This window comes from Kogia breviceps, chromosome 15 (assembly GCF_026419965.1).
Source record: "Kogia breviceps isolate mKogBre1 chromosome 15, mKogBre1 haplotype 1, whole genome shotgun sequence".
In the NCBI taxonomy this organism is placed as follows: domain Eukaryota; kingdom Metazoa; phylum Chordata; class Mammalia; order Artiodactyla; family Physeteridae; genus Kogia; species Kogia breviceps.
Window position 1 is genome coordinate 41,556,113 of NC_081324.1, and position 27,025 is coordinate 41,583,137.

The 27,025-nt window shown below is 39.6% G+C and overlaps 1 protein-coding gene across 14 annotated transcripts in view; it reads right to left on the reverse strand.

Annotated features, from left to right (window-relative positions):
- Positions 1–22,299, reverse strand: part of DTNA (dystrobrevin alpha) — a 395,521-nt gene extending 373,222 nt beyond the window's left edge. For 4 of the 14 annotated variants that reach the window (XM_067015487.1, XM_067015479.1, XM_067015477.1 and 1 more), the window contains exon 1: positions 22,077–22,296. The gene's annotated coding sequence lies outside the window, so the exon portion shown is untranslated. Of the gene's footprint in view, positions 1–15,218; positions 15,269–20,964; positions 21,166–22,076 lie in introns of those variants that run through there. The other 10 variants (XM_067015491.1, XM_067015465.1, XM_067015464.1 and 7 more) reach the window with 9 other exon arrangements.
- Positions 22,300–27,025: the final 4,726 nt, after the last annotated feature.

The following is a 27,025-nucleotide window of genomic DNA, read 5'->3' on the forward strand; positions in this document are numbered from 1 at the left end:
CTTCCTTCTAGAATTCTATGCCTTTGATTTAAAAGAGTGTAACCTAAATGTATAGCATCTTGGCTATAAATGATTATTGGCAATTTTCAAAATCTGCTCACCATGAAATTCACTCAGAAATATTACTTCACATGTCAAAACTATGACTAAGCCAGCTCCACCAAAATGTTTAATCGCTACCTCAAACTCAAGAAGTTTCAAAACTTATTCATTATCTCCCACCCAAACCTGTTCCTTTTTTTTCTTTTTGGATAAACCACCATCCATACAGTCAACCTTTGATCCCACCTTCTCTCTAAGTCACCCCTTGCTTGGCGGCTCTGATAAACGTTCCTCGTAAAATATTTCTCATATATATTCCTCCCCTTCAGTCTTTATATCCCTGCTTTAATGATCTCTCATTTAAGCTACTATGATAGCTTACACTTACTCTTGTCAGCATCCCCTTGTGTCCTTCAAGTCCTTTTCCTCTATGTATTCCTCTCTCTTATAATTTAACCTAAACATTTCAAAGTATTTGCATATGTACCTCCCCAACTATGAGATCTTTTGGGGATCATATTCTATTAATTTTCCTGTCTTAACTGCCTAATCATGTCTCACACATGGTAGCTTCTCACCATAAATGTCTGCTGACTAGAAAAAAAAGATACATCAAAATTGAAGGCATTTTCGCTGGAATAATTGGATATTCATAGGCAAAAACATGAACCTCAACCTAAATCTCTCTTGTTATACAAAATTAACTAAAAGCACACCATGGAATTAGATATACAATGTAAAATTATAAAACCTTTAGGAAAAAACACAGGAAACAATCTTCAGGATCTAAGGCTACATAAAAAGTTCTTAACCTTCACACCAAAAGCGCAATCCATTAAAAAAATGAATATATCAGACCTCATAAAAATTAAAACTATTTGCTCTGTGAAAGACCCAGTAAAGAAGATGAAAAGGCATGCTTCAGACTGAAAGAAAATATTTCCAAACTACACATCTAACATATAGAATATATTAAAAACTCTCAAAACTTAATGGTAAAAAAACAAATGGTACAATTGGAAAATGGGCAAAAGACATTAAAAGACATTTCACCAAAGAAGATATATAGATGGCAAAAAAGCACATGAAATAATGTTCAACATCATTAGTCATCAAGTAAATGCACATTAAAACCACAGTGAGATATCACTACAGGCCTCTCAGAATGGCTAAAATAAAGCAAAGTGATAACACCAAATGCTGGTGAGGACACAGAGAAACTAGATCTTTCACGAAATGTTGGAGGGGATGTAAAATGACACATCTACTTTGGAAAACAGTTTGTCAGTTTCTTATGAAACTAAACATCCAGAAATTGTACTCTTGGGCATTTATCTAAGAGAAATGGAAACTTACATTTATACACAAACTTATACATGAATGTTCATAGCATATTTATTTGTAATAGCCCCAAACTGGAAACAAACCAGGTGTCCTTCAATGGGTGAATGGCTAAATAAACTGTGGTTCATCTATACTATGGAATACTACTCAGCAATAAAAAAGGAATAAATTATGGATACATGCAACAATGATTAGCTCTTAAGATAACTATGTACTAAGTTTAAAAAAAACCTCAAAAGGTTACATATAGTACATTTCCATTAATATTACATTTTTATTTTGTTTTTTTTGGTTTTTTTTTAGCGGTACGCGGGCCTCTCACTGTTGTGGCCTCTCCCATTGCGGAGCACGGGCTCCGGACGCGCAGGCTCAGCGGCCATGGCTCATGGACCCAGCCACTCCGCGGCATGTGGGATCTTCCCGGACCGGGGCACGAACCCGCATTCCCTGCATCGGCAGGCGGACTCTCAACCACGGCGCCACCAGGGAAACCCTAATATTACATTTTTAAAAGGACACAGTTATGGAGACAGAGAACAGATTAGTGGTTACCAAGGAATACGGATGCAGGGAAGGAGGCAGGGGAGGGAAGTGGGTGTGGCTATTAAAGGGCAGCACTAGGAATCCTGTGCTGATGAAAGGGTTCTCTCTTTTGACAACAGTGGTGTTTACACAAATCTACACATGTAATAAAATTGCACAGACACACACACATACACATGGGAGTGTATGTAAAATTTGGGAAATCTGAATAAGGTTGGTGGATCATACCAATGTCACTTTCCTGGTCCTGATATTGTACTACAGTTTTGCAAGATGTTATTATTGGGGAAACTGGCTGAAATGTACATGGGACCTCTGTATTATTTCTTTCAACTGCATGTGAATCTATATCTCAAAATTTAAAGTTGCTTAAAAAATGAAGGCATTTAACAAGCTTAGGGCAGCTTCAATGGGAGAAGTTTTCACCTTTATATAGCAGCGGCAGCTGCTTTGGTTAACCACATCCAGCAGTCATGGAGATGACTAAATTCCATTATATCAGTTAAAATTTCAGATACAGGAGTACAGAGAGATTGCCTAAAAGCTCAAAGGTCTTGATCTTTATTCATTGCCTGTGTGACTGACATAGTGTATGGCCTTGTTAAGTTCCCATCAACTCCCCTCTTAGAGGAGAGGGTGGGGCTAGATGACTTTAACATTCTACAAGCACATCCTGGTTCTAAGCCAGAGGTAGAGGATAAGAGTTGAGGAGGAGGGGGAGGGGGAGGCGGAGGGGATGAAGGGGGAGGAGGAAGATTATCACCGGGACCTGGTTAGAAGAAAAAGGTGAAGTCTTTCCCCTTGGTAAGATTACTAAGGTGTTGATGATAAGAAACTTTAATCTCTGGAAACAGGATACATCAAACAAATATACAGTGCTTGGGAACACTTTCTTAGGAAAACTGGAAACATAAATGCAATAAACTAGTAAAACACGACTAATAGAGAACAAAGGTGACACATTTAGTCCACTATGGTAAACAGGACAATAGACAATTGAAGACAAAGCTTATTTCACAAATATAAATAAGACACTTTCAAAAATGGTTTTGTTGTGTCTATGTACATGTGTGGAAGTATTTTAAAAATAACTGAGGAATTAATGTCCTTTTGCATCATAGTTTTGTTATTGTTTTTGTTTTTCCCCAAGTAAAGGTCTGTGTGGGAGGTTGCAGCTGGAGGAGCACAGTAGCCCAGATATCCTGAACAGTTAGAAACCACAGGGATTAGCCAACCAAGAGTCCAAACACAGACTTGACGGAGTCTTTCCTTCATGGACTTTGCCATCTAACAAAATGAACCAAGCCAGGGAACCTACTGGCAACCTAAGTGGAAGAATCCATTTGGAATGGCTTAGAGCTGATCTCAGGGTAGAGGCAGGTGGAGCAGGTTGAGCCAGCTCTTTTTTTTAATACATAAATTTATTTATTTATTTATTTATTTATTTATGGCTGCATTGGGTCTTCGTTGCTAAGTGCGGGCTTTCTCTAGTTGCGGCGAGTGTGGGTTACTCTTCGTTGCAGTGCGCGGGCATCTCATTGCAGTGGCTTTTGTTGGGGAGCACGGGCTCTAGGCATGTGGGCTTCGGTAGTTGTGGCGCGCAGGCTTAGTCGCCCCGTGGCATGTGGGATCTTCCCGGACCAGGAATTGAACCTGTGTCCCCTGCATTGGCAAGTGGATTCTTTACCACTGCGCCACCAGGGAAGTCCCTGTTTGGGAGTATTTTGAGCGAGAATTTAAAAAGGCATCAAGCAAGGGGAAGGGAGTCTGCTCCAATAGTAGAACTGTTAAACGAATACTCAAAAGCTTACAATTACACATTCCAGGATAATCAACCCATGAAACCACTGCCATGCTCCCAACCCCCACACAAGAATCCTCCTGCCAATGCAGGCGACACGGGTTTGAGCCCTGGTCCTGGAAGATCCCACACACCACGGAGCAACTAAGCCTGTGCACCACCACTACTGAAGCCCGTGTGCCTAGAGCCTGTGCTCTGCAACAAGAGAAGCCATCACAATGAGAAGCCCATGCACCACAACGAAGAGTAGCCCCTGCTAGCCGCAACTAGAGAAATCCCATGTGCAGCAATGAAGACCCAACGCAGCCAAAAATAAATAAGTAAATTTTTTTAAAAAGATTCTTAAAAATAAATAAATAGATTAGTCTCCTTCCTCTTTCCTATCTTCTTTCCAGAAAAAGACATAAGCGCAACGCATGAAATCCTGCAGTGAGGCCTAGGGCCTGATGTCTGCTCCCTTTCCACTGCTAACTGGTCTTCTCTTTCACTGCACATGAGTGTAGCGTCTAGGGAGGTTTGTTTATGTCTTCATTTCAGGGGTCTGAGGTGGGTTACAGGCAGTAGCTGATGGGGATACCCACTTGTCCATGCTGTTGATTTCTAATCCAAGGAAGCACCTGAGAGATTGTCACATAACTCTGGATAGCCTTCCTACTGCCTACTTCCTACTTCTTTCAACAATGCATTTTCCCAAATGTCTCGTATTTCACACAACAAAGCAATTTTACCTTTCTTTATGTCATGTTGTTTCAGTAATTGATTTTCTTCTGAATTGCATCTCCCAAGTAGAATGTAAGCTCCCTGAGGACAAGGAAGTGGTGCTTCTCCACCTGCTCTGAGTGGTCCTGCCTTCCCATACACACTGGTGAATGGATACCTTCATCTTCCTCCAGTCCTGCCCTGAGTTACCTAAGCAGAGGAAACGTTACTTTGCAATAGGCTGATGGCTTCTCTCATGAGACCTCAGAGCAAATCATTCAGTTGCTAGCTCAGCATCTGGCAGAGCCCAGGTAACATTTCAGGTACTGCTAAAGAAAATCATGTTAGCAGTAAGGTACTATTTTTGCATCTGAGATCTGCTATATGTTCCTCTTAGTCTATCACTAGGTAAAGACTGACATATTTTGACCACATAAAGGTTTTAAGTTTGCAACAATGTCAATTTCACTATTAGCGTATATTTGTGGTTAAGCTTTGTGTTTATCTTCTGGGTTTGCATCCATCTTGATGAGTGTTTTCTGGGGTCATGGACATGGGGATTGGTATAATAGATGGAGCTCACAATAATACACACCCTGGAAGTTTTAAAAGATATGAGGTAAAGACTTCTGGAAAATAAACTGAGCTGCAAAAGCTATGTCTGTGTAAATGCATGATAATCTAAAACAGGGTGGCTGTTACTTTTATCACCAATTTTAAGCAACTTCTAAAATTTTCTATGAACTGTTAGATCCATCAAGTGAACCTCATTCACCCTAGTCATCCTGATTATAACAATCACATCTTATGGGAAAAGAGGATCATTCTTCTATGAAGGCTTGCTAGTTTGTATCCCATAATGCAGTGTTTACTTCTCATCACAGTAGAAAATTGCTATTTTTTTCCATCAAATAAGCAAAAATGGATAAACCATAACCTGCAAGGTACCAAACATGTTTATTTAAGCATTGTTCCTAGTCATCTCTCATATCGGAAACAGTCGTTTAAGCTAAAAAGAGTTAAAATAAAAGAGTTGTTTTGTTCTTGAAAGATGTCTGTTCAATGATATATGATGTTTTCCGGACCTACAGCCCTAAGGCTTTCCACTCTTAGCAGATTATGTACTTCTCACAAGTCCTTTTCAGTGAATGGCGACACCAGCACCACTGTGGAGTTAGGGTTGCGCTCTGGCTTCAAATGGTCTCGAAGTATTAGCCCCAAGACCATACATGGCAGCTACACAATTTGTCTGTTGGATTCACCAATGGAAGATGGAACAGTCATATGTACTGAGGGGTTTTTGAGGTCTACTGCTAGCCACCATTTGCTTCATAGATGAAAGGGCCATTGCTTTTCCTGCCTGAGAGAGTAAGGGTTACATTTCAATAGTAGCTGAGAATCTGACAGATAAACAGTTACTAGCAGATAAACTGGGGAAAACAGAAAATCAGAAATATGATTTACTGGTGTGTATCTGCCACTTTGAGATGAATCTATACACTTAGAAATAACCCCATTTCTCACCTGGGGAGATGCTGAAGCATAAGTGAAAAACACAAAGTATAAGTTTTTTCAGAAATGATTGAGGAAGTTGTAATACTAGGGGTATCTAATATTTCTGTGCCATAATTCAACTTCATTGCCCAAATCCTACAGGGAAGTCTGCCAAACACACAGCCTGGACTGATGGTACTTCGGGGCATAAAGGCTCAAGGGTGGTAGATGGCATTCTACCACCTCGTGGTAAGGGGACCTCGTGGGCAAGGAAACAAAACAGAGTGGTGATCAGGCATTCAGCAGATGCAGAAACTCAGAACAGAGACATAGGGAAACCGTAAGCTACGTGAAAACCTCTCCCCAAAACAGAAAATATGTTTGAGTTGGTGCTCGTGAAAGTTCAAGCCAATTTCACTCATATTTTGTGAGACAGAGTTACCTCCGGATTTGGGGACATCCATGAGGCTGACATGTGCAAACTTGCCTATTATATTTAAATATGTCGTATTACTGTTTAGTAATATGTATGATTAGCTGTTTGTATATGGCTGTGATATGTCCTTAGAAAAAGAAAATTTGAGAGCAGAGCCTGATTGTGCGGATCTTTCACTTAATTACAACTCTAGAGAAATCAGATAAACAAACCACAAGGTCTGACCAAGGCATCACTCTTCATCCACCCAGTGGCTCCTCATCCTAATTACTCATGACTCGAAAGCATCCTATTCATACAAACAGTGGTTTGCACATTCCTTTCTTCTCCACCTTCTAGAAGCTATTCTGCCCCCACTTGATCACTTACTTAGATGACAAGGCCCAGGCAACTCTAAAGTTGTCTGGGAGCTTCTTTCTTTGTTCACTAATAACTTAGTCATAGACCCTGGGAATTTCAGTTCTACCCCTTAAGCAAGTTATGTAGCCTCTCTTTTCCTACCTTTTTCTCACCTAGAAAACAGAACTGATAATACCACCACAAAGCATTGTTGAGAGGGATTAAATGAAATCATACACGTGAAATGTTTAGGAGAGTTCCTGACACCTCGGAATTCTTCAGTGTTTTCACTACTTTTATTCAACTCATTTCCCTTAGTTTGACTCCAGATTCCAGGAGCCAGAAAAATATTGTCTGATGACAATTTTTCTTTCCATGGAGATTCTTGCCTATAGGGCAAGAATGCCCTGATCATGCTGGTCCTAGTGACAATGATAATTCTAAAAATGGCATCCTTATTTATAGCTCAGTCCTTACAAGCTTGCTTAATGTGACTATGCCCTTGAGAAAAAGTCTGGTTTCTGAATTCAATCTCCAGACTTTGATGAATTCACTGAAGTAATGCTTCTGTGTCAACACCAACCTCTGTCTTTCCTCCCAACTTCTACAGCTCATTTTCTGGTTGTTAACAGAAGCTGCATGTTAGAACACACCAGGCTGTTTAAATTACAACCTGGGGATGGGATCCATGCATTCTGATTTTTAAAAAGCTACCCTGGGTTGTAAGCACAGATCTGCACTAACCCCCATAATCAGTGTTAGCCTTGAAATCCTCGAGTCAGAAAGAGAGATTCTCTTTCAGTGGGTGTAGGATGGGGTTTAGGTACCTGTAGTTTTAATAAACACCCCAGACAATTCTGATGCAGGTAGTCCTTGAAATGTATTTTGAGACTGATTAAAAAAAATGAATGGCCAATTTCATAGCCCCATTGAGCCACAGGGGCACGCAGAAGGCAAGGTGAGTATGAATTATGGCAAAGGCGAGCTCTCCCACAGAATATCATAAGATACTGAATCCAAGTAAATAATGTGGAATGACTGATGCACCAGGGAGGAAGAAAAACTAGAAAATATGGTCTTGCCACAGGCCTGGTGAGAGCTCAGAGAAGCACAAGCCAGGGTCTCACATGTTTCTAGCTTCATAACTGATGAGTCTCCCTGATGACCTTTCAGATCAGCTAGATGGGGGCTGGGGTATGGAGTGGGGGAAGAGAAGAGAAAAGCAAAACAAAACAAACAAACAAACAAGATGATGGCGAGAATAAACTGGTAGGAGAAAAAGGTAATTGGCGTAGATTAGCATCTGTTTCCAAGCATGCAGAAGGATGAAGGCTAAGAAAGAAATGAGGCACCGATATCTGTCACCTTCACCAACTCAACCCTAAAATCAAAACCAAAAAATATTCCACATGCTCAACCATGTGAAATCACAGGGCTATTATTTCCCCTTAGACTATGGTGGTTGGGTAAGGCTGCATTATTTTGCCTTTGTAACCACTCCAGAGCAGATGAGTGTTTTTCTTCTTTGTCAGTACGAGGATTCAAACTGTAGAAATATGAAGCAACTCTCAATCTCACGTCTAAAATATTAGAGGTATTTAGAAAATGAGAACATTTAATTTACAGTTGTTATGTCATATGCTCCTGGAAAATAAGGCATAAGAGGAAAGAGAATTCTTAAGCCTATAAAGGAAAAAAAAAGAAAATGAAAAAATGCACAAACAACAGACTACACTGACATTGAGGAAGACAAAAAAGAACAGTTGGATGCTTTGAAATGTTTTCCTATATTGAAAATCTGATTCATAGTTTGACCAAATATTCAAAATCAACCTGACATATATCGCTTCCTAAAAGTTGTTTAGCAGCATTAGCAGAAATATTATTTTGTATGCATTCTCATGGTAAACATTATTTTGGCAGTGTTTAGGTTAAAAGGAAGAGTCAGAATTTATCTGCACATGGAAAAAAAAATCACCTGACATTTTATGTGTATAAATAGAAACTAACACTGTAGAGGAAAATCTGGAGTACCACCTGCAGAAGACACTTACCCTCCTGAATTCCCCTTTTCTTGCCCCCATTTATTGTGGAGGAACTATCTGCCTTCATATTTAAGCCTTACCTAAGCATTCTGGTAATGATATAACCACCACATTTTAAAATGCCAACCAAGTGATTCCTCTAAGAAAGAAGACATCTGACTAGTACTGTCAGGGCTAGGGGCCTTTATTTATAAGGGATGAGTGTGTGAAAGAAAACATTTGCTCCACCATTTCAAAACACATTTTCAAAGAGATGGTTCCTCCAACCTGCCCAAATGGTGTTATTTAACAAACACCGTATAATGAAGGTTTAGAAAAGTCTTCTCCCCAAAACATTGTCAAGGCACAGCCATTTCAACATCCAAGCAGAATGAGTAAATAAGAAATATAATCATATGGAAGGAACAAAGGGAACAGAAGGGATGAAAAGCATAATACAACTGGCAGTGGGGAATATTGAAAGGATAACATAATATTTTTCCAGACCCAGAATGTCATTTGAAATCAAAAACAGATAAACTGTTTATGAGCGATTTCCCTGATTTACTCAAGAACAAGACACCTTTAAAAAAGCATGTGGAGTAATGTGGACCTGAAATTTGTGACTTATAGAAAATAAAAAATTCCATTAAAAAATTACATATAGGGCTTCACTGGTGGCGCAGGGGTTGAGAGTCCGCCTGCCGATGCAGGGGACGCGGGTTCGTGCCCCGGTCCGGGAAGATCCCACATGCCGCGGAGCGGCTGGGCCCGTGAGCCATGGCCGCTGAGCCTGCGCGTCCGGAGCCTGTGCTCCACAGCGGGAGAGACCACAACAGTGAGAGGCCCTCATATCACAAAAAAAAAAAAAAAAAAAAAAAAAAATTACATATAGTAAAATATGGTAACTGAACAAAAATCTAAAATATTTGTCACCCAAAGTGACGGATACTAAGTAAACTCAAAACTATTATATTCTCTAAGTTTAGTGAATTGCTAATTGAAAGAGTGAAATAATTTTTAAAAAATACCATCCTTAAAATAAACTAAAACTGAACCATATTTAGGACTAGAAGCCACAGACTACTTCTCAAATCTGCATCTATCTGTATTTTATTATAATCATAAAACATATTTTTTCATCTTTTAACCATCTACTTCGGAACTGATTTTTGTCTTACCCCATCCTGGGGTTTGTAACTGCAGCCCAATTAGAAAATCTCTATTTAGGAATGTAGCTTCTCTTTCCTCAGGACAGCCTTGGAGCCAAGATTCCTTTAATCTCACATGACTCCAGAGAAAAATGCCAGCATGCAATAGACAGTGAATCCCCCATGGTAGAGCTGATGTGGTAATGACAATGATGAGTCTGGACATCCGCATATGCATCTGTCTCTAACAATATTGTGTGACAAGATCTCCTAAAATGAATCTTCAAGTGATGCAAAGATGCCCCCCACCCTCGCCTCCAAATATCCTCATGCCTGGTGTCAGCCCTGGAAAACATCATGAAACCAACTAGAAAAACCCATTAATGTATGACTTGGCAGCTATGAGGAACAAAGGCGGGGAAGTGTAGGCGTGGCTGAATTTTTTGGTTTCCACCACAGAATCAGACATGGAGCAGTTATGACTATTTGGGTTAAGGATACAAAACAATTGTGCAGATCATTAAGATAGCTTCAACTAAAGAGACCATTTGGGGTATAAATTTTTAATTTCTTTACTATATTTCCTTGAAAAATATTTATAATTAAAGCATGCTGAATGTTAAATGTGATAAACAGATTTTCCAAAAACCTTAACTGATGAGTCAAGAATCATGAAAAGCATAAATTTAGTGTATCCTGCAATACTTGAAGGGGCTGCTCTAGGTATTTGGCTTCCAGCTGTAGAGGCATCAGAAGCACCTGGAGGGCTTGTTGCAAGAGATTGCTGGGCTCTATCCCAAGAGTGTCTTAGAAATTTGCATTCACAAAGAGTTCCAAGGTTGTGCTGATGCTGCCTGAGGACCACACTTTGAGAACCACTTTTCTACTATGGTGAGAATTTCAGGGTTAACTACAATGTTATTAACTTGATTTGTCTTTGGGAAGAATTTCGCTAGACTGTTGTTCTTTGTGATTGCCTCATTGTCAACTGTTATTCCTCAGAATACTGGTTTCAGGGAAAAAAATCCTTAGCCCCTGTCTCTTGTACTTAATCTCCTGAGTAGGGATCAAACAAGTCGACAAAATCAATATACTTATTTTTAATGCATAATTTTACATCAAAAGAAATTAACATGAATGCTTGCTGGGAGGTGCTCCTTAGAGATTAAACATAGATTTTGGGTTCACTATTTTCTTCCTAACTTAGCCACCTTTTCTCACACGCTTTCTGGTTGAAAACTGCATTTCTGATGGATAATGTTCCTGGGAATGAAGGACACTTAGTGAGAATTCAGGAAGGGCTGGGATGGTGTAGTTCCAGCATCCTGCCAGAAAAGACAGTCAATGAGAATGGGGGAAGTTTCCAACCTTGCTGCAGCCTGCAGTCATGGTTTCCCAGTAGAGGAAAAAGCCTTGGTTCGGAGGAATAAGAGTACTGCCACGTGATCCCTGAACCTTAGCACCGATGGAATGTTCTGTAATCCTATTTGCATCCTTGTCCAAGTACTCCTTCATCCCACTGATCTGTAAAGTGCTTATTATTCAGAAACAGATCAGTAGTAATCCCCTGAGATTCATCCTCTGAGAATCAATGTTGAGTGATATTTTTAAGTTTACACTTGCATAAAAACTGTGGAGTGGACATCTGTGAAGATGGAGCAGAAATACTTTTCCCTCTTCCTTTTGCTACGCATAACTCAAAACCCTGGACACTGCACATAAAATAAACATACAAAGACTCTGAAAGCGAGAAGGCAAACGAAGCTAGGGGGCCTCAGGGAAACCGGAAACGCAGAAATGCCAAAAGGCACAGATTAAAAAAATGGTAGGCCACCAGAAGTATATGCTCTTTCAGCCAAAGGGCCAGGAAAGGAGCAGCAACACAAAACAAAGAAACATTTAGACAGTGACTTCTCTACTCCAGCCCTATAAGACAGAAAAACTGGGGTACTACAACCTCCATGCCAACAAACACTGAGTAGGGAGCCTAGACTTTCACCCTCACCAGGCTGTAACAAGGCACCCCAATTCCCCTCAACCCCATCAAGGTGATGTTACAAAAAGCAAAGTGGGGCGGGGGGACTTCCTTCTCACCAGGCAGGAATGGGACTCCCACCATCCACCTCCACTCAGCTGTCAATGGGGACCAAATGGGGTGCCTGACTTCCACCCCCACCTGCTTGTACCAAGTCTCCCCTTGTCCTCTTTACTGGGTGGTGTCATGGGAGGCCTAGAGGAGAGTAAGGACTATCATCATGGCCCAGCAGTAATCAGACCACCTCCCTGTCCTCATGTTGTCAGGCGAGGGCACATGGGCAACAGAATGAGAGGTATCAGTGAAGACCCAGTGAAGAGCCTGAATTCGTACCCTACCCCGCACGAATCCGGAGCCCCCTCAGGTGACAGGGGAGACTGGGTAAGAAGCCTACACTCCTACATCCACTGGTGATGAGGTGGCACCATTCCCATTTCACTGGGGAGATGCTACTGGAAGCTAGCTAAAACAGAAGGTTAGGGACTTCCCTGACAGTCCAGTGGTTAAGACTTTGCCTTCCAATGCAGGGGGTGTGGGTTCAATCCCTGGTCGGGGAGCTAAGATCCCACATGCCTCAGGGCCAAAAAGACAGAATGTAAAACAGAAGTAATATTGTAACAAATTCACTAAAGACTTTAAAAATGGTCCACATCAAAAAAAAAATCTTTAAAAAATAAAATAAAATAAAACAGAAGGTTAAAATAAGATCCAGAGTCTTGTAACATAATAAGAAAACGGCCAGATTTCGGTTGAAAATCATTCATCATACCAAGACCATGGAAATCAGAAACTGAGTGAAAAAAGACAATGACAGATGCCCATAACGAGATGACAGAAATGTTAGAATTATCTGACAAAGTTTTTAAAGCAGCTATAATAAAAAATACTTCAATGAGAAATTATGAACATGCTTGAAACAAATGAAAAAGTAGAAAGTGTCAGCTAAGAAACAGAACATATAAGAAAGAACTAAGTGGAAATTTTAAAACTGAAAGAAATCAGTAACCAAATATAAAATTTAGTGGGTGGGCTCAATAACAGAATGGAAGTGACAGAGAAAGAATCTGATAGATAGGTATGATAAGATAGAACAATTGGAATTACCCAGTCTGAACAACAGAGAAAACAGACCAAAATCAACAATGACAACAAAGCCTCAGAAACCCGTGTAAGCTCCCAGAGATTTTCAGGCTGGTCCTAATCCCTGGAAGCTGTGAATGTGACCTTATACGGCAGAAGGGATTTTGTAGATGTGAAAAAATTAAAAATTTTGAGATAGGGATAATATCATGGACTATCTGGGTGGGACCTGAATGTAATCAAGTTTCCTTAAAAGAGGGAGGCAAAAAGACATTTGACTATAGAAAGGAAGTAGGAGATGTGATTACAGAAGCCAGAGACTGGAGTGATGTGAGGAAGGGATTGTGAGTCAAAGAATACTGGTGGCCCCCAGAAACTAGAAAAGGCAAAGAAAGGTATTGTCCCCAGGAGCTGTCAGAAGGAACTAGTCCTTCCAACAGCTTGACTCTGGCCCAATGAAACTGATTTCTGACTTCTGGTCTCCACAACTGTAAGAGAATAAATGTGTCTGTAAAACACCACATTTGTGATAATTTGTTACAGCAGCCATAGGAAATATACACTGTGGTACTATAACAAAAGAGCTAACGTTCATGTCTTAGAGACCTAGAAGGAGAGGAGAAAATGGACAGGGATCAAAAAGTACTCAAAGAAATAAAGAATGAATATTTCTCAAATTTTGACAAAAGACTTAAATCTATAGATTCGTGAACCTGAATGCCAATCAGAAAGCCCAAAGAAATACATGTGTCTAGTTAAGACTTAAATGTAAGACTTGAAACTATAAAACTCCTAGAAAAAAATGTAGGGGAAAAACTTCATGACATTGGTCTTGACAATGATTTCATGGATATGACACCAAAAGCACAGATAACAAAAGCAAAAATAAACAAGTGGGACTACATCAAACTAAAAGGTTTCTGCACACCAAAGGAAACAACAGAGTGAAAAGGCAATCTAAGAAATGGGAGAAAATATTTGCAAACTATATATCTCATAAGGGATTATGCTCCCAAATATATAAAGAATTCCCACAACTCCATAGTAAAGGTAATAACTCAATTTAAAAATGGGCTAAGGGGAGCTTCCCTGGTGGTGCAGTGGTTGGGAATCTGCCCCCCAATGCAGGAGACACAGGTTCGAGCCCTGGTCTGGGAAGATCCCACATGCTGCGGGGCAACCAAGCCCACGCGCCACAACCACTGAAGCCTGCACGCCCAGAGACCGTGCTCTGCAACAAGAGAAGCCACCGCAATGAGAAGCCCGCATACTGCAACAAAGAGTAGCCCCCGCTCACCGCAACTAGACACATGCATAGTCAAATTTATGAAAACTAAAAACAAACAAACAAAAATCTTGAAAAGAGCAAGAGAGAAATGACGCTTCACCTATAGGAGAAAACCAGTTAGAATGACAGAATATTTCTCATCAGAAAACAGGGAGGCCATAAGGAAGTGGCACAACATATTGAAGTGCTGAAAGAAAAGAACTGTCGACCCAGAATCCTATATCCAGTTAAAACATCCTTCAGGAATGAAGGAAAAATCAAGACGTTCTTAGATGAAGGAAAACAAAGATAAATTGTCATGAGAAGACCTGTCTGCTCTAAAAGAATGTCTAGAGGAAGTTCTTGAAACAAGAAGGAAGCAATAAAAGAAAGAATGTTGCAATATCAAGAAAGAAGAAAGAATACGGTAAGCAAAAATATCGATAAATACAATGAATTTTTTCTTGTTCCTCTTGAGCTTTCTGACTTATATTTGACAGTTGAAACAAAAATTATAACACTTTCTGGTGTATGTAGAGGAAATATTTAAGACAATTATACTACAAATGGAAGAGGATAAAGGTACATAAGGAAAGGTAAGGTTTCTATGCTTCACTATAATTGATAAAATGACAAAAGTGGCAGGTAGTGATAAATTATATATATATGATGTAGATGATGTAATACTCAGAGCAACCACTAAAAAATCTATATGAATAGATACACTTAAAAACACTGTAGATAAATTAAAATGGAATTTTATATATGCTCAAGTAACAGACAGGAAGGCAGGGAAAAAAATTCAGAGAAACTAAAAAACAAAAGCAGAGGGAAAAAAAAGCCAAACAATAAAATGGCAGACATACATAGCCTTAATATATCAATAATTACAGTAAATGTAAATGGTGAAAATATACAAATTAAAAGACAGAACTGCAGAGTGGATTAAAATATGTAACTCACCAGTATGTTATGAACAAGGAGTTCAAGTCAACTATAATAATATAGGCAGGCTGAAAGTAAAAGGACAGGAAAAGAAATATCATGCAAACATCAACCAAAGAAAAAAAGGAATGTCTATATTATTATCAGATACAGTAGACTTTGAGCAAATAAAATTATCAGATATAGAGAGGACTATTATGTAATGATAAAATAATCAATACACCAATAAGACATAGCAATTCTAAATATTTATATACACACCAAACAACAGAGCTGCAAACTACATAAAGTCAAACTGATAGACATGAAATGAGAAATAGACAAATCCACAATTATAATTGGAAAGTTCACAAATTATTTCAACAATTAATGAGACAACTAGACAGAAAATTAGTAGAGACATACAAAAATTCATCAGCACCATCAACCAACAGGATCTAATGAGAATTCAGAAGACACTCTACCCCAAAACATCAAAATACACAATCTTCTCAAGATTGTTTCCATGAAACATATACCAAGATAGACAACATTTTGGGCCATAACATAAACCTCAACAAATTTTATAAAAACTGAAATCATACGGAATGTGTTCTCTGACCAAAATGGAGAAAGATAACACAGGAAATAAAGTTCTCTTACCAAATTAAGAGAAAAATGACAGAGAAATCTCCAAACATTTGGAAATTAAATGCCACCCTTCTAAATAACTCCATGGGTCAAAGAGGAAATCTCAGGAGAAATTTTTAAAAGTAGTACTTGAACTGAATTAAAATAAAAACACAACATATCAAAATGTATGGGACACAGCAATGACAGTGCTTCAGGGAAATTTGTAGCACTACAAACATGGATTGGGTATATTCTAACTTTTCAGATTATGTTTGTCAATGTAAAATAATCATACAATATGATTTATATGTTTATCTGTATTACTTTTTACAGTAATATATGATACCACATATGATACTTTCATTCACGTTGGTGCAGGTGACAAAAAAATATACACACATAGCTGTTCAGTTTTCTGTGCCGTGTTGCTACTATCAAATCTGTTCAGAAAACATAGCTGTGTTGCAGGTCTTGGCACTGTTCTTGGCTTGTGCTTGCTGTCAAAAAGACAATCTTCTTCTTACTCAAAATAAGCCAGAGCTTTATCATCATTCCTAGATCCAACCCCCACTGACAAAAAGGGATATCACCAATTTTACAAGTTTAGCCCCTACTCTCTTTGCTGGTAGTTTCATGCAGGGATTACCTTCCTAGGCTAAAGTTCTAAAACACAGTTGTTACATTAATAAGTCATTTTTATGTGATAAAACTATTGAAGGGAACTGGCTAATTTCATGTGGTGATAATTAGGTCTGTTCACTAATACTGCAGTTTACTTCCATCTGGGCATGTGATAGAACGGCACTTCTCTTTCATCTTCAAGTTAGGAGTGGCCTTATGACTTGATTTGGCCAATGAAATATGAGTAGAAGTTCCAGGTGCTGCTTCTGATAGAAGACTTTTAAGAACCTGTTTGTGGTTCACCATGTTCCCATGTGTTTGATGAATGAATTATGAGGATGCTGTAGATGACAGGAGCTTTATGAACCTGGGTCCCCAAGTGCGGAAGAGGTAAAATAAGAGTCTTTTATTGACCAACTTGGGCACAAAGCATTAGCAAGAAATAAACCTGTATTCATTTCAGGACCCGAGATCTTAGAGTTGTTTGCCATGACTGCATAACCTAAACTATTATAACTGACTAATATATTTTGTATTTACATTAAACACACAGAAGTCTCTGCAATAGGACACTGCTCTATGGCATCAAACTGTAAACTACAGTTAATGAATTATTCATTGGTGTACTTGATGTTATCTTCCACTCTGATAATATACACACACACAAAGTCAAATCAAGCCTTGAGTCCCTTTCCTTATGGTATAAACTGGAACAATAGTTTACTAGTTACTCCATGATGTTTTGTATTTTGGGGAGCATACAGTGAAATAATGTATCACATTCTTCAGGGATACAAGAGTCACAGAAAATGTATGCGCTGCCTAGAACATTTCCAACAGCTTCAAAGAAGACAGTCAGGTATTTGTATATGTGCAATCTATATAAATTGTGATTCATGGTTAATATTAACATTAATCATATGAACTGCATATTACCCATCATTTGCAGGGAGAAATAACATTGATTAACGTTTTCAAACACTGTGCATAGATCTTTACGTGCATCAGCACACCTAACCAATTAGTACTTCACTTTGCTAATCACATGTGCCATGTGTTCTAGGTTAACATTATTTGGATAATATTTAACATTAGTAAGTTTTTTTATCATAACAATTACTATGGGTCATGTCAAAAGTTTCCAGTGCAAAGATTAACAGAGACTTTTAAATTTTACCAAGATAATTCAACAGGTGTTTTTATGTTACACTTTATATCCTCTTTGCAGTATACAGTACTCTAGACAAATATATTGGGGGTAGATGAAACAGGTGACTTTAAATTATTAAGTTTATTAATGGTCATAGAATTTCCAGCTGTTGAAGATATTTCCCTAATTATTTGAAATGCTAAAGTATATATTCTTGATGTTAAAAATTTCAATAGTTTCAAATGGTGCTCAAGTTACTATTTTTGCATTCAAAAACTATATAACATATGAGAAATTCCCCATAATCCAGCAGTCACCAGGCTTTGTCTAGGCATTTATATACCTGTTCTTGCTTTATATACTTTACATGTAAAATATGGGGCAAAAAGCATTTATATAAAGGCAGTTACAGGTTTCTCCACTGGTTTTTATTGAGGGAGAAGTAACCAAAAGATCAAGTTAGGTGTTATGATTTTTAACAATGATGGGAACTTAATGGATCAGTAAAATTATGAACCAGATACTACATTTATTACTCTATGACTAGTATTAACTACATCTGTAGTTAACAGTATGGATTACAGAATCAATACTCGAATCAGAATCTCTACCTATGTGACAGTGGTCATGATTTCTGTTATCCTTGTGCCTCAGTTTCCTCCTCCATAAAATGGGGATAACGGTAATATAAGAAGCCTTCATTTGGCTCTTGCGAAGAATACCTAAGTTACTCTATATAGAGCTGTAGAATGATGTCCAGCACACAGTAAGTCAATAAACTTAGTTATTATTATTATGTTTGCTTTAAATTATTAATACACATTTCCCTAGCGTGTTCAACACTTAATTCACCTCCCTCACTCTGGTGCCTCTTCTCTTCCTATGGACATTTCAGGGAGTCTTATGGATGTGTGATGAATCGATTACATTTCTATTTCGAGACATTCTGCCACTTTAGAAACAACCAAACACACACACACACAACTGCTTTTTAAAATTTGAAAGTAGTTGTTAAGGCAAAGAAGGAAAATGACTATATTTCATTAAATTTAAATAACTTCAAAAATTGGATAATAACCAGATACGGGTAGCACATGCTCTACATGCTATAAAAAGTATTGATATAGAAGTTTTGTAATCCTCCCCATGTCCATAGGTGGATGATGAGGTGAAACAGTACATCAGCTGGTGAATAGAGAAGTGTAGAGATAACCAGAGTGAGATATAAGTCTCTGATTCAGAAAACATTGATGAAAGAATTTAAGAAGACCACCTGACTTAGTAAACACCTCCTCACACGTCATGCCTCTGTAAATATGTGACTTCTAGGGCATCCTGTTCCAACTTCCATGTCTGGCCCAGAATCCTTTATTACACATTCTTACAGAAAACCTTCTTTCAGAACTCACTGCAATTTGTAAATAAACATTTATTTGTATAATCATTGTATTGAAGTCTGGCCCCTGTGCTGGCAGGGCACCCTCATCTTTCTGCTCACCAGTGATCCCCAGTTCTTTGCCCAGCACTGGAGGCGAAGGGTCTCTCAAGAAACAGAGACAGCACAACTCTCCCAAAACTAGAGGTAGGGGACTTGAAAGGAAAAAGTCGTGTCAAATCCCCCAGGTGAGATAAAAGTAGCGAGAGAATGCTTTTTCTAAAATAAGTCACAGAAACTAGAAAACTGGAACAGGTGAGTCAGTTCAGAAAGGATATATGTATGTGCCATAGGATTTATGCCTTAATAAACATCAACGTTTTATATAGACTTGGAAAATTCAAATTCACTTTCAATAACAAAAACGATTGTGCCTGATGGCATGCAACTTTCCTGACTACAGCACTGTGCTCTAACACCCCCAAAGAAAGATGGAGCCCTAATTTGGCGTGTGGAAGAGTTGAACCACTGAAGATAATTCTTTTCACGTCCAAAGATCACATTGCCATATAGTTCAGTTGGATTGTATTCTCTTTTCACGTATAATGTGGAATAAGTAAGCATCTGAAGTATGTACACTGAATTTAATTAAACTGAAAGACAAGACTTAAGGAAATTTTTGAATGTCAAAATAATTTTGAAACTCATTATGTGAAGCAGCGATTAAATTTACTTGAACAAATAACAGATGAAGACCTAAGAGAGACATCTGTCCAATAAAATGAATATTATAAGAGTTCCATGATAAGTTCAAATGAGAAGTAATTCTCTAAATATGTGCAGTTGGACGTTACCCCACTGAGACCTTTCTTCACATCATGGTTCATTTAAAACAAGTGGATATTTTTACAGTATTTCAGCTTAGAACTAATGAGAAAATGTGACTTCAGTCTTCATTGCTACAAAACTTTGCCTAAAGTACATCCAATTGGTGAAAAGGCATGACATATACAAACACTCTCGCAACATAGCCTGCTTTTAATCACTGAGAGTTGAAAGAGAATTGCATAATTCTTCTTTTAAAACTGGCTAAGCTCTTGTCAGTATGATTGAATTAAAGATGATTAAACTCGCTCAAAATTTCTGCAAGATGGTGTTTGGAAGAAGATCATGGCCCTGCTTTGAGCAGAGAACAGACTAATACCTTACGAAGTTTAAAATTAAGTGCAAATATAGAGATTCAGCTGCCTGCTTTATAATTTACTTTGCTGATAAATCTTAACTGCTGAAAATCTTAACTTTGCTGATAAATACTACTTTAATCTGTAATTGTTGTAGGAAACGGTCAATTGTGGCAAAAGGAAATGACTCAAATGATACTTGCCATAATTATAGTATTAGAAATTATAGTATTAGAAAAAGTGTTAATTGTCCCAAAGGTGTAGCACATAGTTAAGAGGTTCATCTTGGTAGAGACGTGGTCAATATATCAAATATAAAAGACTTTAGGTCTTCTTTTTATGAAAAAAAATATGTTGGTTTAGGGTACATCAAAAGCTCAACTAGGCTCTAATATTTAAAACTGTACGACCTTGGGTAAATTACTTCACCTCTCTGTGCCTGGATTTCCTCATCTGTAAAAGGTGGACAGTATTATTACCTACCCCTTCTGGTGGTGTTAGAATTGAGTGACTAAAGCTAAAGTTCACAGAACTGTGCCTGGAGGGCTGTTTTTTTCCTAAAGTTTCGACCTTTGGAATAAGCAAAATAAGTCCTTTTGTAAAAGAAATTAATAATTAGGCATACTTCAACAATGTAGGCTACTGATACGTTTGAAAGGAAACACAAGACACATTAAACACCAAGCGATCATAACAGATAACAGGAAACTTGAACAAACATCAACTCAGAAGACCCTTTTTTAGAGCAACAATGAACCTAATGGCTGAACTTCACTGCCAGAGAACATACAATATCCCCCACCCCGACTCAAGTTCTACACTTACCTTCTTAAAGCCATACCCCAAGCTCGCCAAAGAGGAAAGTTTTACTACCAAGTCCCGGGCATAGTACCCCTAAGCCCAGCCCCGCCATCCCTCTCTTCTCCTTGGCTTTGGTCTTCTGATAGACACCTCGCCACCTTCCACTCCGGTACCAGAACGGACCTCGCTTCCGCCCTCTGTTCTGAGGAAAACTCCAGAGTGGGCAACAGGCTTTAAAAGCCGAAGACACTCACCGTTCGCGTCGACCGCCCCCCCGCCCCCGCGCAGGGCGCCCACACCCGCCCGGCCCGCCGCCCCGGCACCGCAGTGCATTGCAACACGCGCAGACGCCGCCGGCGGGAGAGGATCCCACCGCGGATTTCCCGGTCAACAGTAGCCCCCCAGACCTCTCCCCACGTGAGTGTCATCCCTAATGGAGGTGGCCACGCCACCTCCCAGCAGCTCAGCCCGCGGGGACCACCGAGAGAGCAACCGTGACCACAAAAACAACTCAAACCGCGGCGCGAGCGAGCAGGCTGCCCTCGCTCGCCCGGGAGCTGTGCGGCGGCGGCGGCAGCGGCGGGGGCTGCAGCGCGGCCCGGCCTCGGCGGGAGGCCGAAATATACCTGCGCGGCCCCGCGCCCCCGGGCTGGCCATCCTGCCGCAGCCGCTCCCGCCTCCCCGCGGGCCCGAGGCGCCGCCCGCCGCCGCCCGGGGAGGCGCCGCGCCGCAGTCCCGGCTGCGGCGCCCGGCACATGTTTCGCGCTCCCGGCGGCCGGCGCCCGCGCACAGGTGGGAACCCCCGCGAGTGGGCGTTGGGGCGATTCCCTCCCTTAGCCGCGCTCGCAGCCCGCTTCCACTCGACTTTGCCGGGTGCGTGGCGCCTGCCCTTGCTCCGGCGGCCGAGCTTCCCCTGCCCGCGCCCCGGCGCCGTGGGCTGCTGCGGTCCCTGCGCAGCTAGGGCTGCGCGTCACCGGCATCTCCCGCCCGGCGGCTGGCTCCGCGGCACCGGGCGGCCGGGGTCGGCGCGCGGCAGCCGGGCCCCGCGCCCACCCTCGCCCGCCACACGGACCCCATCCACCCCCGCGCCCTCCCCCACTCCGGAGCTGTCAGGGAAGAAAACGCCTCGCACACACCTTGGAATGGACGGGCGCCTCAGTCACCGACTCGTCAAACTCTTAGAAGGTGTCCACCGGTCTGTAGGGAGGTTTGGGCATGGAGTAGGAGCCGCTTTCTTATTATTTAATAATGTTGGAAGTGCCCGGTCCGCTGCCAGAGTTGTGGGTCATGTGGGCACAGCAGAGGCTGGCTGCTGCCAGTACCAGGGTTTCCTGAGGATCCTGAAACTATGATCTCATCCTCCTCATCCGCCTCCCCCGCCCCTCTCTCCGCGGGCGCGCACGCACAGCACACACACATACACACACATGCACACACACGCACACATACGCTCCCACGGCATGCACTATCCTCCTTCCTGGACCGAAATATTCTTCCAGGGAAATACAGTGTTCACGCTCTTCATTGAAAAAAAAAAAAAAAAAAAAAATCCTTCCGGAGAAAGATTTTCCTCTTTCACAGCTTGATTTATGTGCTTTGTTTATTTCCTACAGTTGGCCCTCACACGTGCAAGGGAGCTGAACAGAGCCTCAGAATTAAAATTTAAAATAATCGTCCTCTTATGTCGACCCAGATTTTGGTCAGAACCCAAGACTCAAACAGTACCATTTCAATTTAAAATAGGCAATAATATACCAGGTTTGAATATGGAATAGTAATACCATCTGATATGTGTGCAGTGGGTTTCTTTCCCAAGCCGCGAACATCTCCCAAACATTACCTCATTTATTTGCAGAACATCTTTGCAGAGGAGGAGGATGAGAAGGCAACTAGTACTGTCACTTCAGAGACACAGAAGCACAGGGCAGATAACATGACTTATCCAGGTTCAAGTAAGTCAGTATGTCACTATAAACATTAATTGCGCAGCTACTCACAATTTGCCAATTCACTATAATCAGTTCCTGGAAACTTAAGGTACTGAAAAATAATGAAGATATTTTTGATTATTTTTAAATGACCTTCTGCATAAGATCGCAAGTTAATTTTTCTCTATGTATGTGTTTTCATAGAATGTTCTCTTGTGTGTTTGTATATATGTCCAGTTTCATGTTTCCATTTATTTTCTTTCTTTCGTTTTTCCAGGGGTGTTGTATGTCTGCATGTCCCTGTGTGTATTTATATTCATTTGAGTGTTTTAAACTCCTTAGCAGTAACAAGCAGTTTCAGTCAATATTTTGGGGGATAGTCACCAATTTCATAATGATTTCTGTATTTCATTCAATCCTCTTTTAAGTGCCTGGTGTGTATGAAGAGCTGTGCTATCTTTTGAAGGGTATAAAGGAATTTAATACATGGAACCTGTCCTCCATTAGTTTACATCTAGTTGTTGAGATGATATATATATATATACATATATATGTATATGTGTATATATATGTATATGTGTATATATTTATGCACTGAATGATTTGTAGGTGAAACACTTTATTATTTTTAGTGTTATAAATTATCACAAAGAAAGTACAAGATACACTCCTTTTCTTTTTACCTACTTAGTTTCTGTTCCATGTTAAAATTACTTCATCTGTCTTTGTGTTCCAGATTTCATCTGTCTTTGACCTACACAATATCTCAATGGCCAAAGTAATACATTATTTTGCCCTTCACCTACACATGCACTGTACTCACATAAACACTAAATGGGAGTTTTTTTTATGTTGTAAACGTTCTCACAAAGAGCACTCTTGGATAGCATTTGTGCAGGTGTATATAGGAAAATTCAGCAGCTAACCAAAGAAGAGAAGAGAGGAAAAACGTTGTGAGAGAGAATAAGTCAAAGAGAAGCAGAGAAAGGAGGTGGGGGAAAGGGAAGAATAAAAGGGTATTAAGAAGTTACAGGAAAAGGGAGAGAAGAAGGGGAAAAAACATAAAAGAAGAAAAAGAGGATCAAATTTCAAGTGAAAGCTAAAATTTTCCAAATTTTGCAGCAAGGAAAACAAATTTAAGAAATCATAGACTTTTGTTATCAAACATTACTTTTTGATAAGCTTGTTGGAATTTAATGGTAAAGAAACCAGGTGTGAGTTCTGCAGAGGCTATCCTGAGTGATCTCAATCTTCATAATTCCATACAGGGTCCACTAGAAGAAATAAATAGACTGACCTGTCAATATAATGGAATAATAAAAATGACAATGGAATTAAATAGCCATGATATAGTTAAAATTTTTAAGAAGAAATTAACACTGAAATTCAGGGAGGTATATGGGAAACCAAAGGCAAAGGTATATTAAAATAGGCAACAGAGCTAGGCTTGCAATATTTAAAGGAAAATAATAGTAATAATATCTTATATTTTTAAAGCACTTCAGATTTTTCAAAGGGCTTTTCATAAGTCTTTATTAAGCCTAATAATAATTAGATGTGGGCACCTCTGTGGGTTTCATTTTAAAAGAATATAATAATCCGCCATAGTTTTTTACACGTTGAATGGAGAAGTGCTGATCACTGTCACTCATGGTTTTGGAAATATTTATATTTTGTGATCGGTCAGCCCTAAAGATGCTGCTTTGTACACCTTCCTCCAATCCTTCTCATAAACAATTCAACTAGATGGATTCCTGGGCATAGATCACAATGGTGATTTATAATCCAGGATTTTACACATGCTGTTGGAGTTAAACTAGAAGCGTTAGCATGTAGCAGAGTCTAATGGCTTTGCCGTATTTCTGGGAGATTTCTACACAAGGGGTGGAGGCCTGAATTGAGCAGCAGTGTATCAAGAGCTCTTTCCTTTTGATCTGCATACTCTTGGCAGCATTTGTTTTAATTAGAGATGTATTTAGGCTTGATGATTATAACATGTGTTTCAGAAATACATTACATTACAACTCCAGTGGCTCAACAATCACTAGCTGTTTGTGTCAGAAAAATTCCATTTAGGAAAAAAAATATTTTTAATAGGACTATGCACACATATTTGTGGTTCCTACTAATTTAGCCTATCTTCACCAAGGAAAATAGTTTACTGATATTTACTATTTTGCTCTTATAACTTCTTGAGTTTTAAAATAGATTATAGTGAAAATGAGAGTGGCCATAGGTCAAATCAGAATGTTCACTATGTTACAGAGAAACTAGGTGTGTGTGTGTGTATGTGCTTTATTAACATAGTGATGTATGGAGTGTATATGGGTTATAGGTCAAATCAGAAAGGTTGCTGTCATCTATGAGCTGGTCATAGTTTGGGGGAATGAAGAATTAATAATTCTGGAATATTTTAAAGACTTGAATGCCAAAAGTATAAAAGAAAATGGATTTGAAAGAGTTGAAGAAGTAAAGACATCACTATTTTATCAATTAAAAACACTTATATCCCCAGCTATAGTCTACTGTTTCAGAGAAGGATGATGTGGGGGCTTGAACAACACAAAATTTACATAAATACTGCTCCCCCAATACACTGATTAGTTTTCAAGAATGAAAAGGCTATTAGCAGTCCAACACAGGTAGAGATGATGGATCAACTGAGCTGTGGCTTGGGGGATTCATGGTTAGATAATTTTTTTGGTGTGACAGCTACAAAATTTGGAGGCCAAGGTGATCCCTGGGTAGAATTATGAAGTAGGCGAATGTTGTTCCTCTCTCTCTTTTTTTTTTTCAATGTCCCCCCTTCCTGTAGAAGTCCTGCCTTCTCTCTGGCTCCCAAGGATAGTCAGAATCCTTTGCTGTTCTCTGACATTCCAAGATATCACTGTTTTGGAACTCATCAGCCTCAGACAGTTCTGACCTGCACTGAAATGTGTGAACTGTGACCTAAGCAATCATAAAAATTGAGGGGGCGTCGGTATGTGTTTGTATTCATAAACACCAAGGGTGTTCATTCAGCCTCCTCATGCATCACTTCAAGATGCATATTTATATAGTTAAAGCAAGTGTCTGTTTGCCTGATAAATCCTGCTTTGAGGCATGCTCCTGACACCTGTTAGGGAGTATTTGCAAGCCCAGGAGAGCAAAGTTTTTCTTCCTCTCATCCACCTGTGTTCCCTGCCCGGTTACCTAGACTGAGTGCCTCATAACTCAGCTGCTTCTGGCAGCACCTAATTTGGTGCTCTCAGCCAGTGTCTCCTCGGTTGATCTTCCCGTCTGACTAACATCCTCAGGAGAAATGCTGTTTGCATTTTCCATGCTCTCCTGAGATGGACTGAAGGGGAGAACGGAGCCCAAGAATGGGTTTAAGCGGTCAAGTGTATTTTGTTTCCTAGGGTTCAAAAAAATAAATCTGTTGCTATTTTAAATAGCTGCTGTTCCACCTTATAATGGCAATTCATGAACACATTTTATGGTGGTTTACATCTCTCAGTGGCATCACACTAGTGCACCCTTTACTCCTGGAAGAATCTATTCTCTCAATGGAACATAAACAAACCCCAAATGTTTTAGATAGAACTCATGTGTACTGTCACAGTGGAGAGAGTGCAAAAAAAGCCAGCTGGAGAGTACAGCTTTTCAGAAAGTGCTTATCATTTACTCACTTTGCTGATGATTGACCCTATTTTTATTGCTTTGGGGCTGACTGTTTTTGTTTTGCCCGAGAATACAGAATGTCTTGATACACGTAATCCAGAATAATATTGAATAAAATAGAAATGTCAATAACAAATTTGATCAATGTACATGACCAATCCAAATAATTAAGGCCAAAAAATGCTATTTATTGGAAATGAGTTATCTGAATAGCTATCCACATTATCTCAGGGAAATGTCTAATTTTTCCTTGATGATTTCTAAATAAAACCTAATGTTTTCAATGATACCAAAGAAACCTGTTACAAGATGAAAAGCTTAGTCAAAACACTTTTATTTATGTGAAATGTTTAAATTTTCCTAATTTATTTCCCACTGAAATTATTCTTTACATATCATATAGACACAGCCCAAATCTCCTGTAGATGGTCAGGACCATGTTAACAAGCACACATTTTAATTTAAAGTTAATCCCTACAGTAAATACCATATAATTT